This window comes from Saimiri boliviensis, chromosome 15 (genome assembly GCF_048565385.1).
Source record: "Saimiri boliviensis isolate mSaiBol1 chromosome 15, mSaiBol1.pri, whole genome shotgun sequence".
Taxonomy (NCBI): Eukaryota; Metazoa; Chordata; class Mammalia; order Primates; family Cebidae; genus Saimiri; species Saimiri boliviensis.
In genome coordinates, this window is record NC_133463.1 from 58534567 (window position 1) to 58547812 (window position 13246).

At 36.3% G+C, this 13246-nt stretch overlaps 1 long non-coding RNA gene across 1 annotated transcript in view; it reads left to right on the top strand.

Moving 5' to 3' along the window:
- LOC141581406 (uncharacterized) overlaps window positions 1-3326 on the top strand; it is a 58264-nt gene extending 54938 nt beyond the window's left edge. Inside the window, exon 3 of the long non-coding RNA XR_012513991.1 lies at window positions 3255-3326. This is a non-coding gene — a long non-coding RNA (uncharacterized LOC141581406). The remainder of the gene's footprint in view (window positions 1-3254) is intronic.
- Window positions 3327-13246: the final 9920 nt, after the last annotated feature.

Genomic DNA, 13246 nt, shown 5'->3' on the forward strand with positions numbered 1-13246 from the left:
ACATACACACACATACACACACACACACATGTGTGTGTGTGTAAAAGTAAAAAAGTTTACATAACAAGGAATTAGCCCCAAACCACATGGCTTTGAATGTGTCTTAATTAATCTTTTGTACATATATTGTTATTTGTAAAATACTCTTTAGGGATTGTTTAATAATTATTGTTGTATAAAAATTAAATAATTATATTTAAAAGCAAAGCACAGCACATGCATAAAGATGATTCATTTACTCGGTGTGCTTTTTTTTAAAGAAGTGTATCAATAGATATATCTATTTTGATTATGTGCAAATATTCTTTTTCTCATGATGAATTATACAAATTGGGATTGATAATTAGCTTTGGGTTAGGTGGGGAGCAGGGAAGCTTTTGCTATTTATTTGTCAATTTTCTAAAATGTCTGTACCATTGGGTAGATAGGAATTTTGTCATGTTTGTATTTACCTTTCAGAATATGTGTATGTATAGTATAAGTATGTATTACTTATAAAATAATACATAATATAAGGATGTATTACTCATAAAATTTATAGTAAAACATACTTATGTTTATCAAAATAATAAACAGCAAACAGTAATTGAGGGTAGAAGTAGGGTTTTGGACCATCATTTTTCATTATTAGACAGTATACTTTTGATTTTATTTATTTATTTATTTATTTATTTATTTATTTATAGATCTTGAGCTTGCATTACTTTTACTTAGTGGAAAATAACAATGAAGATAGAATAAGGATAAACGCAGTAGAGGAAAAGCATTTGAGAGCCTAGCGCCAGGCACCAGACTGTTTAGGTTTAAAACCTAGGTCTTCTACTTACTAGCGGGATAACCTTGGGTAATTTACTTACCTTGTCTGTGTCTTAGTTTTCCCATTTGTAAAATGTAAAATAGAAGTACTTTTCTTACAGGGTTGTAGTGAGAATGAAATTATAAAAATTAGTTAATATAGATTAAAGTGCTTGAATTAGCATCTTGCACATAGTAATCACTGCCTGTGATACATTATAAATATGTTCTTAGGTAAGGAAAAAGAAAAATCATGTGAACCACCTCAATCTGTCCTATTTTCTCCCCCATGACCTATGTCTAGTTTGACTAATAATTCCAGGGTTGGGTCTTCTGAAGGAGAAGAAGAGGGTTGAGTCTGAACAATTGTTTGGGGCCTCTGAAAGAAGAACAGGCAATGGGAAGAATTTCCATTTAATTTTATATTTCAAAAATAAAAATTGCATTCTAATTGTTATGCCTTGATCAATACCTTTTTCCTTCTAATGCCATCCTGAAAAATCTTTGTCCTTTTTACCAAGTTTTTTTTTTTTTTTAATTCCACCTAATTTTAAGGGACTGTCAAGCTCTACTCCCTCCAGGAAGCCTTTGATAAAGTTCTTGAGCCATTCAGAAATCTCTTGTATATATTGTTTTTTGTCACATTTAATTCCATCGTATACTGTACAGTCTAATTGCAGGGACCACAGAAATCAGTTGTAATTTATTGTATGATACCATTAGGTAGAAATACATTAGTAATGTACTACTAATTACTATAGGTTTTCAGTATGCTTATTAGATTGGTAGTCATTTTTATGAAAGAACATCAATTTTCGCTTGACCTAACATATCTTGTAAAATCTTGTACTTTCGTTTTCCTTCTATTCATAACTAAATCTTTAGAAGTGTAAGTCTACATTCCATAATAGCAGTTTCCAATTCCACAGATTATTTACTCCTGAACCGATTAAAAATGGCTTTCAGTCCATCATTCTGCTAAAACTACTTTCACTGAGGTATGCAGTTTCTTACTTGCCAGAGGCAAATATGTATTTCGGTCCTTATTTTACTTAACTGTTTAACGTCAATATTTTGACCACTTCTGGAATCTTCTTGAATCTTCTCTGCTGGATTCCCTGGACGTTGGTAGGCCAAGTTGGGAGAATAGCTTGAGCCCAGGAGTTCGAGATCAGCCTAGGAATCACAGGGAGATCCTGTTTCTATAAAATAAAAAAATAATAAAAAAAGAAAGTTAAAAGACGAATTTTAAATGATCCATGGTACAATTAAAAAGAAGCACTTAGAAAGTGACCTTGAAAAGCCAAAATCATTGGTGGGAAAAAAAATTTAATGTAGTTCTTAGAAAATGCATAAGAAAAATTAGCTTTTATTCCCCCACATTGTTGGATTCCAGGAGAATTTCTTCTTGGCTCGCTTCCCACCGTTGGCCATTCTTTCTCAGTCTTCTTCATAGGTAACAACATCTAAGAAAATATTCTGCAGATCTTTCATGGCACAGCTGGATAATTGAATTCTAATAAATTGGACGACCTTGTTTACTATACAATTTATCATAATTTATATTTCTAATACTTATTATTTTACTTATCATATTTCTAATTTACTTATTACTAACAATTTACTTATCTTATATTTCTAATACTTATTTCTAATAATTTCTAATATTTCTAATAATACTTATTAGAAATATTTAGAATAATTAGAAATAATTAGCATATTAGAATAAATTTCTAATATTCTTTTTCTTTTTTTTTTTTTTTTGAGACGGAGTTTCACTCTTGTTACCCAGGCTGGAGTGCAATGGCGCGATCTCGGCTCACTGCAACCTCCGCCTCCTGGGCTCAGGCAATTCTCCTGCCTCAGCCTCCTGAGTAGCTGGGATTACAGGCATGCGCCACCACGCCCAGCTAGTTTTTTGTATTTTTAGTAGAGACGGGGTTTCATCATGTTGACCAGGATGGTCTCGATCTCTCGACCTCGTGATCCACCCGCCTTGGCCTCCCAAAGTGCTGGGATTACAGGCTTGAGCCACCACGCCCGACCCAAATTTCTAATATTCTAATAATTTATACTTATTTCTAATAATACTTACTAGAAATATAAATTATGATAAATTGGATAATAAACAAGGTTACCATCATATTTAACAGAAAGGTTTTTAAGAACTGAAACACTGTAGAACAATATAGCGTATCAAACAATACATTCTAGGGAAAGTATCATTATGAGATAATATAACCATTTTGAGCATCCAGAATTTTGAAAAAGATGTTTCTATAAGAAAGTTTAAAAAGGCTGGGCACAGTAGCTCACAACCATAATCCCACACTCAGGAGTATGCCAAGTACACATCATTTGGTGGTGCTGATAGGGGCAAGAGGTGCTCTTATTCCTCACTCCTCTTTTCCTTCAAAAGGAATTTTCTCCTCTCAGACTCTTTACTTTCTCTTCCCCAGGAGAGGCAGAGTGATTTCAAGATTGGTGAGTTTTGGAAGAGAACCTGGCAAGCGTATCTCCTTCTTCTCCCCTTGGTCATTGGGATTTGCCTGCCTGCAGAGAATCTGCTCTAGTGGACCACATGGAAAGCTAGTGGTAACGGTTGTAAACTTGCTTTTCTTCCCCCAGAGTGAGTGGGTGAACATGTTTGCTTAGTTCCAAGGCTCATAATTGGGAAGCTTATTGTCACACATTCCCTGGGAGTCCTACTTTGATTTTCATCTGCCTCACTCCTTTGCCCACCTCAATAGATTTGGAATTCAAGAGGGAAAACCAGGGGAGTTATTTAATAGTCCCTTCAAACTTCAATATCATCTTCCATATAGAGTTACTCTTCACTATATGTAACCTCATACCCTGAAGAAAACTATCATTTCATGAATATATTACTCTACCTGTGGTAGTTTCAAGTAGAAATCTTTCTATGATTCCATTAAGACAAGACATAACCACTCTTAGGCTGACTTCATTGTCCCAAAGAGACCAAAATACATCCCTCTGTGATGCCCTAAACATATCTCTCTCATGATGATAAAGTCAGCTTAGAATTCCTGTGCTCACACATTTTGATCTCTATTTTTGCCATGTAGGTAACAAAATAAAGAAGATACTATCACCTAAAAAAGTAGAAAAAGACTAGAAACATGCAAAAGAAATTCTGCTTCTTTCTTTGGAAAATTAGATCTTGTCCAATATCATATGATTCTCCACTTTTCTAGGATTTTCTTATATTCAATTTCAGTGAAAACTTCCAAACCCTAAAATTTTTTTCCAGTAGCCATTTTTATAAAAATGATAAAATTTGAAATTAAGCTTAGGAATCATAACAAATGAAAACCTCTTTTCTTTGTGGATTTTCTCCATTATGTAATAGTCATAAAGTATATTTTATAATATTCACTTTGGGGTATTAAAATATTACAGTCTTTTGTAGACAATTCCAATCAGCATCCCTAATTTATATGTAAGGGAAATATTGAAATCATTCCAGGTTAGAGAGAGAATTCTTGCCACAGTTAAGAATTGTGGCAAGAATCCTAAGCTACATGGGGTCCAACCAGCTTAATTTAGCAAGGATTTTCTGAATAACTACCATGGTATTATTCAGGGACTGGGAGATCCAAAAGTTAAGCAGACTTGGTCCTCATCCCTGAGATTCTTGTTTATAAGCAGGAGAGACAGATGTGAATTCAGCAAACTGACTTATCCTCCCCTTTTGAAGCACCAGGATAACCAGTTTGGGTATTGGCCAAATGGATTAGTGCTATGTTTGGGTTCCTGGATGCTGGACCTTGGGTTTGTAAGTGCTCTGCAGCATTCAGAAATGGGCAAAATTACTTGGCAAGTAAAAATACAAAACAACCCCAAATCCCAACTAAACCAAGAAATAGACAAGAAAAAATACGTTGAGGCAGGGCACAATGGCTCACACCTGTGATCCCAGCACTTTGGGAGGCAAAAAAGATAAGGAGTTGAAGACCAGTATAGCCAACATGGTGAAAGCCTGTCTCTACTAAAAATACAAAAATTATCCAGGCATGGTGGCATGTGCCTGAATCCCAGCTACTCGGGAGGCTGAGGCAGGAGAATCACTTGAACCAGGGAGGTAGAGGTTGCAGTCAGTGAGCTGAGATCTTGCCACTGCACTCCAGCTTGGGCAACAGAATGAGACTTCATATATATATATATATATATATATATATATATATATATATAGAGAGAGAGAGAGAGAGAGAGAGAGAGACGCCCAAGGTTTACCATTTTTGGAAATGGAAGTCAGCATAAATTAAAATTTGAAGGAACAAGAGTCTGGTGGACACTAATACCACATAGAGAATAAGAACAAAGCAGAAGGAAAATGAGAAGACCCGAAATCATTTCACAGAACAAGCTGGTCTGCTTGTAACTCATTCCTGGTGGCTGCTGGCCATGCCAATTATAAGCTTAAGGCCTGAATTGGGATGACACCAGTCAAGCACTGGATCATCATGGTGCAGTGGAAAGAGGAATTTCAGCACATCATATAAGTAGTTGTTATTTTCAGCAAGTCCATTTTTCAAACTGGTACATCAGTCTTGCCCCCTAGAAGTAGAAGGGTTATATAGAGATGGGGCATCTGAAATAATAAGGAACATTGGCATGTACACAGAATTTTTGGCCTTATTATATTTGCTCTCTTTTATGTCATGTGCTTACTTCTAGATCTGGGAGTGAGTGAGACCAGCCCTAATGTGCTGAGATAGACACGTTAGAAATGAGAGAAGTGGATGGGTCTCTAAAGAGAAAACTGGAATACTCTTACCCAATTTAAAAGAAAATAATTTCAGACTGGCAAAAACAGATGTCTTCCACAAAGAAGGAAACCAGAATATCAAATGCAGCTGATGACAAGGATTATGAGGGAAAAGGATCTCTGAATTTATCAATAGCCCTGAATGTTAGAAAAGCAGTGAGCTGTTCTAGGAAAGCTTTGGAGCCAGACAAATGCCATTCTGAATCATGGTTGAGCCACTTCATAATGGTATCATCTCTGGCAAATCAAATAATCTCTCTGAGCCTCCATGGTAAAACGAAAATTATGATTATTACCTAATAACTTGAATACAAAGATCAGAAAAAACAGGTAGTTATTAACAGTCTTCAAGAAAATAATCATTTCAGTGGTGGGGAATGAATGAAGAGGAAATAAAAATAATAGAAATATATCCTTGATGCAAGAAAAGTCATCAATGAAAGAAAATAGAGAAAACAATGTCAGCTAGAAGATGGCACCAAGCTAAACTTATTTTTACCAACCCTTCCCCTTGCCAATATAGGGCAGATCTGTTGCGATAACGCAGAAAATAAGGAGACTTGATAGAAATAGTCAACTGAAGAAAAAATATATAAATAAAGGAGTTAAATGCAATAAACCCACAAGTGATTTAACATTTAATATGGAGAAAAGACCATTTCTTCTTCAAAACTAGAGATAAGGACAAGATGGCAGATGGAGATAGAGGTGCTGAGGTAAGATATAGTTTGATCTTGAGGTCTGGACTTTATAGATAGCTCACTTTACACACACACCCACACATGCACATGTCCGCACGCACGTGCACACACACACACACACACACACACTGGACCCTTGGGTCCTTATCTTATTGAAGTTTTCTAAAGCAAGTGTTGACTCCTGTCCAATTTCTCTTCCTAGAAGAATTTTCCTTCTTTGTTTCCTGTGAAGTGATCCTTCTTAGATTCTCATTCTCTCTTTAACCTTGTCAATATCCTCACTTTCTGGCTATTTCAAAAAGTCTGGCCCTCTCCTGGCTTCCAGCCTTGGTCCTCTTCTGCCATTTTGTACATACCTGGGTGAGCCTGCCTAGTCCCATTGCTTCAATTTAGACTTGAATGTTGCTAATTCCAAAATCTATGTCTCTGGACCAAACTCGTCTCCAGTACTCAAAGACTTCTCATACGACCAGTTGGGCTACAGACTGGCTCTGGCTAGATATCTTTCAGTCTTTCAGTCTTAATATGTGCAAGATAAAACTATATTCACTCAAACCACTTCCTTCTCTAACCAATGCTGCTCAGGTTCCCCTCAAGGAGGACTGACAGCCAGTAGCTGGGAAGGTTGTCAGTAAGCAGCCTCAGTTGTCAGCTCCCGTAAGTTTCACTTCAGCTTCAGAGAGCCTACGACTGTGTCATTTCTGGGCTGGTCTACATCCAATAACTGAGTACCGTAAAAGCATAAAGACCCAGTCATTTCAGCTCCCTTCAGGACAACTTTGACAAGCCAAATGCTCCCCAGAGCTCTTGAGAGATTGCTGGAGGCATCAGGCCTGCATTACAATTCATCTTCTTCCATCTAACCCTGCTTCCTCTACCTTTCTTCTAGGGAATTTGATATCTAATAAATACTTGTCATGCCAATCCTTGTTTTTGCATCTGCTTCCAGAGAACACAACTTGCAGCACACCAGGACCTACTTGTTTTCCAAATCAGAAATCCAGAGAAACCAAGAGGTATCTCTCTTGCCCCCCTCACTCATCAGTCATCAAAGCCTGGCAATTCTTTTTTCTAAATCTTACCATTATAGCTAGTTTCTCTACTACTCCCTACTCATTTCCAGTATTCTAGCTCAGTTTTTGCATCCCTGGCAGGCCTATCTTAAACTTTATTGTTAAGATTTTATCCATTGAATGGACCCAGAAGGGTCATTGTTTTCCTCTTTGCTGAATTGCAAGTTTACAAGTCTCTCTGGTTTATTTAACTATCTGCTTCTCTGGGCTAGATGCCGAGTCTTATTTTTCTTCTTGGTATTCAACCTTCCCAAAACTTCACTCACAGCCTCAACTCCATAGCAGAAACCTCACCCAGTCCCTGACACTTACAGAAACTCTGTAAGCATTTGGTTAGTTAGCACATCAATAATATTGTCCAGTTAAATAAGATTTAAACAATGCCTAGTGTGGTATTGTTTAAACCTACAGTTAAATAGTAGTGCCTTACAGAGTGCTTGTCTATAAAATGACTTAAACACATCATTCACACATCATAAACCTGCCCCTTTTTCATCTTTTTGTTATATGTCATTGTGAAACAGTTAACTGTAATATCCCCACAGAGAGTACTTCGTATAGGTAACTCAGTTCATTGGGAGAAGAGAACAGATTTTAATCATTGCTTATTTTGTATGTTTGTAGTTCCAGTTTGCCAAGTCTGAAAAAGCTACCATCATGCAATGTATACGTTGTATATATAACATGGAAAATTATCTGTGGTCAAAGGAAATAGCTAAATAAGGGAGATTAGAATCCATCCATGTGATGAAATGTGGTTTAGTATTAAAAAGCAAATCCATTCCCAGAGATCGACTAGGTTGATACTTGGAAAATAATCTTATATGGTTAAATGTAGGATCCTGAAAAAAATTCCACCTAACAATCTCCTCTGTAGCATTTTCATTTGATTATAATTTGAATATATTTTCATTTACTTTAAGCCTTTTCCTTGGAATTACCTATTCCAAGATTCTTAAATCAGTGGTAAGAGAACTGTTGGCCAAAGTTATGGCATCCCCTATACAAACGATCTTTTTAAATTATATGACTGTTTTAAAAGCAGCTTTATGCAGCCAAGATGTTTTTAGTTTATAATTTGCAAGAATTGCTTTGTGATTTTTGCCACTGAACCTGGTCTTCTTCCTCTCTCCGTTGCAGCTCTTGTTTTTTTCTCTCGGTCTTTGTTGAGGTCATCTGAGAAAGATAGAGAGGCTTATCGGTAATTGCACATTGATCTTTTTGTTTGTAATTTAAGATTGAAATCTTTCAAAGAAAAGGGAAATTGGCGTGGATCACTCTTATCCCTTAGAATTTCAATTTTCATTAAACAGATGTTTATGAAGTACCAGCTGTGAACTGGCACTGTAAATACATGTGTTCACATGTCTGTGAAGCCATGTGTTATGAAGAAGACATTAAACCCTATTAACAATTCCTAATCAGTGTAATGAATGCTGTAAGGGTAAACACAGAAGGCTTTAGAAGCACTAAATGAACATCTGAATCCACATTGAATGGGCTGCCTCCTTTCTGGGTAGGTGACACTTAGTGTTTAAAAGGACAGTGGGAATTAGCCAGGGAAAAGGGGGAAGTCATAAGTTAGACAAGTTGGAAAGGGCCTTCTAAGAAGGCAGGAGTTGGTGAAATTGCAAGAAATTCTCTATCTTTTATAAGGAGAGTGAAAAGAAGGAAATAATAAATGATAAGACTGGTGGAAAAGGATGATAAAATTATAGGCATCTACAGTTTTCCATCTCTGGTTTTCTAGGAAAAGTGGGTTTCAGAGATAACAGTCCTTATTTTCTGAGTGAAGTGAAAGACAGAGATGGAAAATGAAAGCAGCTGAAGATTGCCTCACATACCAAAGAAGATGGATAGACCCACTTGGAGAACAAAGGATTTGGGAGATAGAACCTTACACAGTCAAGATGGAGAAATAAGCTGGTGGAAAAGTCGAAGAGATGATAGAGATAGAGAGAAAGGGAGAGACAAAGAGACACGGAGAAAAACACACACACATACAAACACATACATAAGACAGAGGTAGTGAGAGACACATGATAGAGAGCGGTAGAGACACCTAGAGAGAAACAGGCAATGAGAGAACAAACAGAGATGGAGATTTCTTGTGTATTGTGTTATGTAATGCCCTTTTTTTTTCCACAAAGAGTTTAGTAGAACTACCCTGCATATCAACATTTTTGACTTAGAGTTTTTCTTCTGGGTGTATTGCTATGGTCAACCTGGCCCCACAGATGCCCAGTTATGTACTATACTGGTCTGTTAATGTATGAAATATCAGGGGTAATGCTAAGAATATATCATTCAATTAGACTATGCATAAGGAATAAGTAAATATTTTTATTTACTTAAATTGCCAAAATAAATTTTTAAAAGTTCATTTTTATTGCCTTGAAGTTGAATAGAAGACTGTGGAGGAAGACAAAATCACCACAGAATGAAACATTTAAATAATAAAAATAACCCAACTTTTAGGCACAGTTCTCATTTATTTGGACTGAATGAGTCCAAACTCTCCAATTGAAAGCTATTTTAAGAGACAGCTTGGTGATACAGTCTTCCAAAAAGTCACCACCTTTAGAAATAGCTTCTGCATGTTATCCAATAATCAGTTGGCAGCATAGGTGTTTACCTAAGATTAATCTAATAGACTTTGTTTGCTTAATAGCTAATTATCGCTTAGGAGTCACAGTAACTACAAGGTGAGTGATTACAGTGGCCATGTTGGTAATAATCCCTAAAAGAATTTTAAAGCATCAAAATCATGAATAAGAACTGAAAGAACCCCGTCTCTACTTAAAATACAAAAAATCAGCTGGGCATGGTGGTGTGTGCCTATAATCCCAGCTACTCAGGAGGCTGAGGCAGGAGAATTGCCTGAACCCAGGAGGCGGAGGTTGCCGTGAGCCGAGATCGTGCCATTGCGCTCCAGCCTGGGTAACAAGAGCAAAACTCCGTCTCAAAAAAAAAAAAAAAAAAAAAAAAAAAAAGAACTGAAAGAACTGGTAATGATTTTCTGGAGTGCAGTTTGAATATTAGTTTTGGTTCCCCACCAGAGGGCATCTTGGACCCCTTTAAAGGCAACAGTCAAATCAAATGCTTTGTCCCAGCTTATGGACAAAGGAGTAGATGTAATGGATTTTTACTCATCTAATTAATCTACTCCTTAAATTCATGCTAATGTACCCCTGCATAGCCTTCTACTGTGACTACTTAGTCTACTCTTCATCCTCTCAGTATTGAGAGATGAGAGATTAGACAACAGCCAAAGAAGATTAATGCAGACTTTACAAGACATAATGTGGTCACATCCCATCTCTCAGCCCAGATTTAACAGCATCAGAGTTTTAAAGGCTTAGTGGCTTAAAACCAACTAACCAACTAAACAGAATCCTACCCAAATACTGCATTACATTTACCACATGAGGGAATGTAGCATTATAGATAATTCAGCCCAAGTGGCACTTCCGAGTGCAAATGAACTCAGGCCATGTTCCAGCATTAACTCTGATGATTTTTGTAAACATTTATTTTCTAGTGCAATCTTTGTTCATCTCTAATGGGCTTCTTATGTCATCCATTTAAAATAGTTAGGTTCATCTTGCACTCTCACAAAAACAATGCCTATTTCTCAAATTGATAGTTGCAAGGAAAGATCTAATTTCCCAACACAGATTGGTGTGTGCGTGTGTGTGTGTGTGTGTGTGTGTGTGTGTGTGTGTGTGTAATGAAAATGACCTATGTGCTTTTCAAAGTGGCCAGGGTCACAGTGGCTGTAATCTAGTTGTTCCAGATTAAAAACAGACTCTTGTCCTGGTATGCTGAGTATGAGTCCCAGTTGTGTGGCAATTTGTTGGTTATTCCACTTTTTTGAGTAGGCACACAAGACTGACCAATGTCTCAGGGAAGTAGAAAAAAATGAACTAACATAAGATTATTAAGTGTTTTTGATCAAGATAGAATATTATAGTTAAATGATGTGTTTTCCTGTCATAATACGTGATAATGCATGTGAAATAATCCAAATGCTACCTTTAGATTTTAACTAGAATGATCATCAGTTACTGAGTAATTTTTAATTATTCACTCTTTTTCACTAATAGGAAAAAAACTCCAAAGATAATGGAAGCATTTCACTGCTACACTTAAAAATAGATTTTTAGATTATTGTTGTAATAGGTAACTCAGTTGAGTAGTAGGAACTACTCACTGACTTCAGGGTTTTCTATGATAATATAGTTATTATAAAGGGAATATCAAGGTTTTGCAGATTATAGACTGGTGAAATTCAGATCCCTGAGATATTTTTTAATGGTTTCATTCATCATTTCCCCTTTGTCTGCATGGTTTATACAAGTAGCATTCCTAGGTCTAATTCGTCTTTGGAATGTTATGTAGATTCCATACCTCTCCCCACTGCTTACCTGCACCCTCCCAGCCCCATTCCCTGCCAGATTTCAGCATTCTGTTCTCTGTTCTTTCTTCCTTTAAGTGAAAGAAATTTAATGCCTAGAACTGCCTCCCATAATACTAAGAAGCAGAACAATGCTATTATCTGCTTCATTTTATGGACACCAGTGATTTTCCTATAGAGAAATAACTGTTGATTAAATATTTTTCATGCTTCTTCACATGTCCTGGTTCTGCAGCTCTTGTTTCCCTGACTTAAAGCAAAAATATTACTTGGTTAAGATACCATGCTTTATTTCAAATCAGTTTGCCATCAAAATTTGGTTATTGGAATGTCCTTTAAAAGGCAAACTGCACATATTTGAATATTACTCACATGATCAGAAATGAACCAGCCATCTTTTCAGTTGGTTGATAAATTTAATAAGTGACTTTTCAAAGAGCTCTTTATAATTATCCTTCTTTTAAAAATATAACCCCTAAGCTGATTTCTATTATTGCTTAATACATTTATCAAAACATAAGTAAGTATATAAAAGCACATTTATATTATCTGCAACATTCACATTTTCTAGCTTGAGAACTATGCTGTTTATCAGTTATTATATTAATAATAGTCATCAGTAGACATTATTAGGGAAGGTATATCATTTTTAAGACATATCATAACAAAATAAGCCACAACAGCAACAACAGTACCAAGTCTAACTCTGGTACTACTGCTACTACTGATAATTCTGTGTCTACTGGCCCTATGAGATAAGACTGACAGCTACACTTATTCCCGTTTTAAGGATAAGGAACTTGAAGTTGAGCACACTTCAGTGACTTATTCAAGGTCAAAGCACATACCCAAGGTAGAAGCAAGGACAGAAACCAGTTTTTTCTGACTTTCAAGAATACATAGTTGGGAATTGGGTTTTTGTTATATTAATAGCACCTGATGTATCAGAGAAGTTTGCCTCTTATCAAAGCAAAATCAACATATTTGTACAAAAAAATACCACATTAAAAATTTTTTATAAATCTTGAGACTCCAAATTTCATGGTCATTATGACTGGTTTTTCCCATCCTCCAAAACTTTGTGTCCCTACTTTGTCCTAAAGCATTGGAGAAGCTTATTCAGATATCGGTCAATAGTCTGCCATAGTTGAACCGCAGTTACAACATAAATCCAGTTTACATTGTAATTTAGTTTGAAGTTCTGTTGTTTCTGTGCAGCACTTGGGCACAGAAGATTTTTATGACCAGGGAATCTTGTTGTCTGAGATCTTGGCTCCTTACACACCCCACTCAACCATTCCCCCTTTGAAGTCTCACCACTTTCTTAGGTTGCTGTTAGAGCATATGCAGGCAATACTTAGGGGACTTATCGATATCTCTCCTTTTTCAGGATACATATCATCTTATCAAATATATTACTTCTCCTTTCTGCCTGACTTCCTGACCCTCAAAGCATTATTTTCTTTCT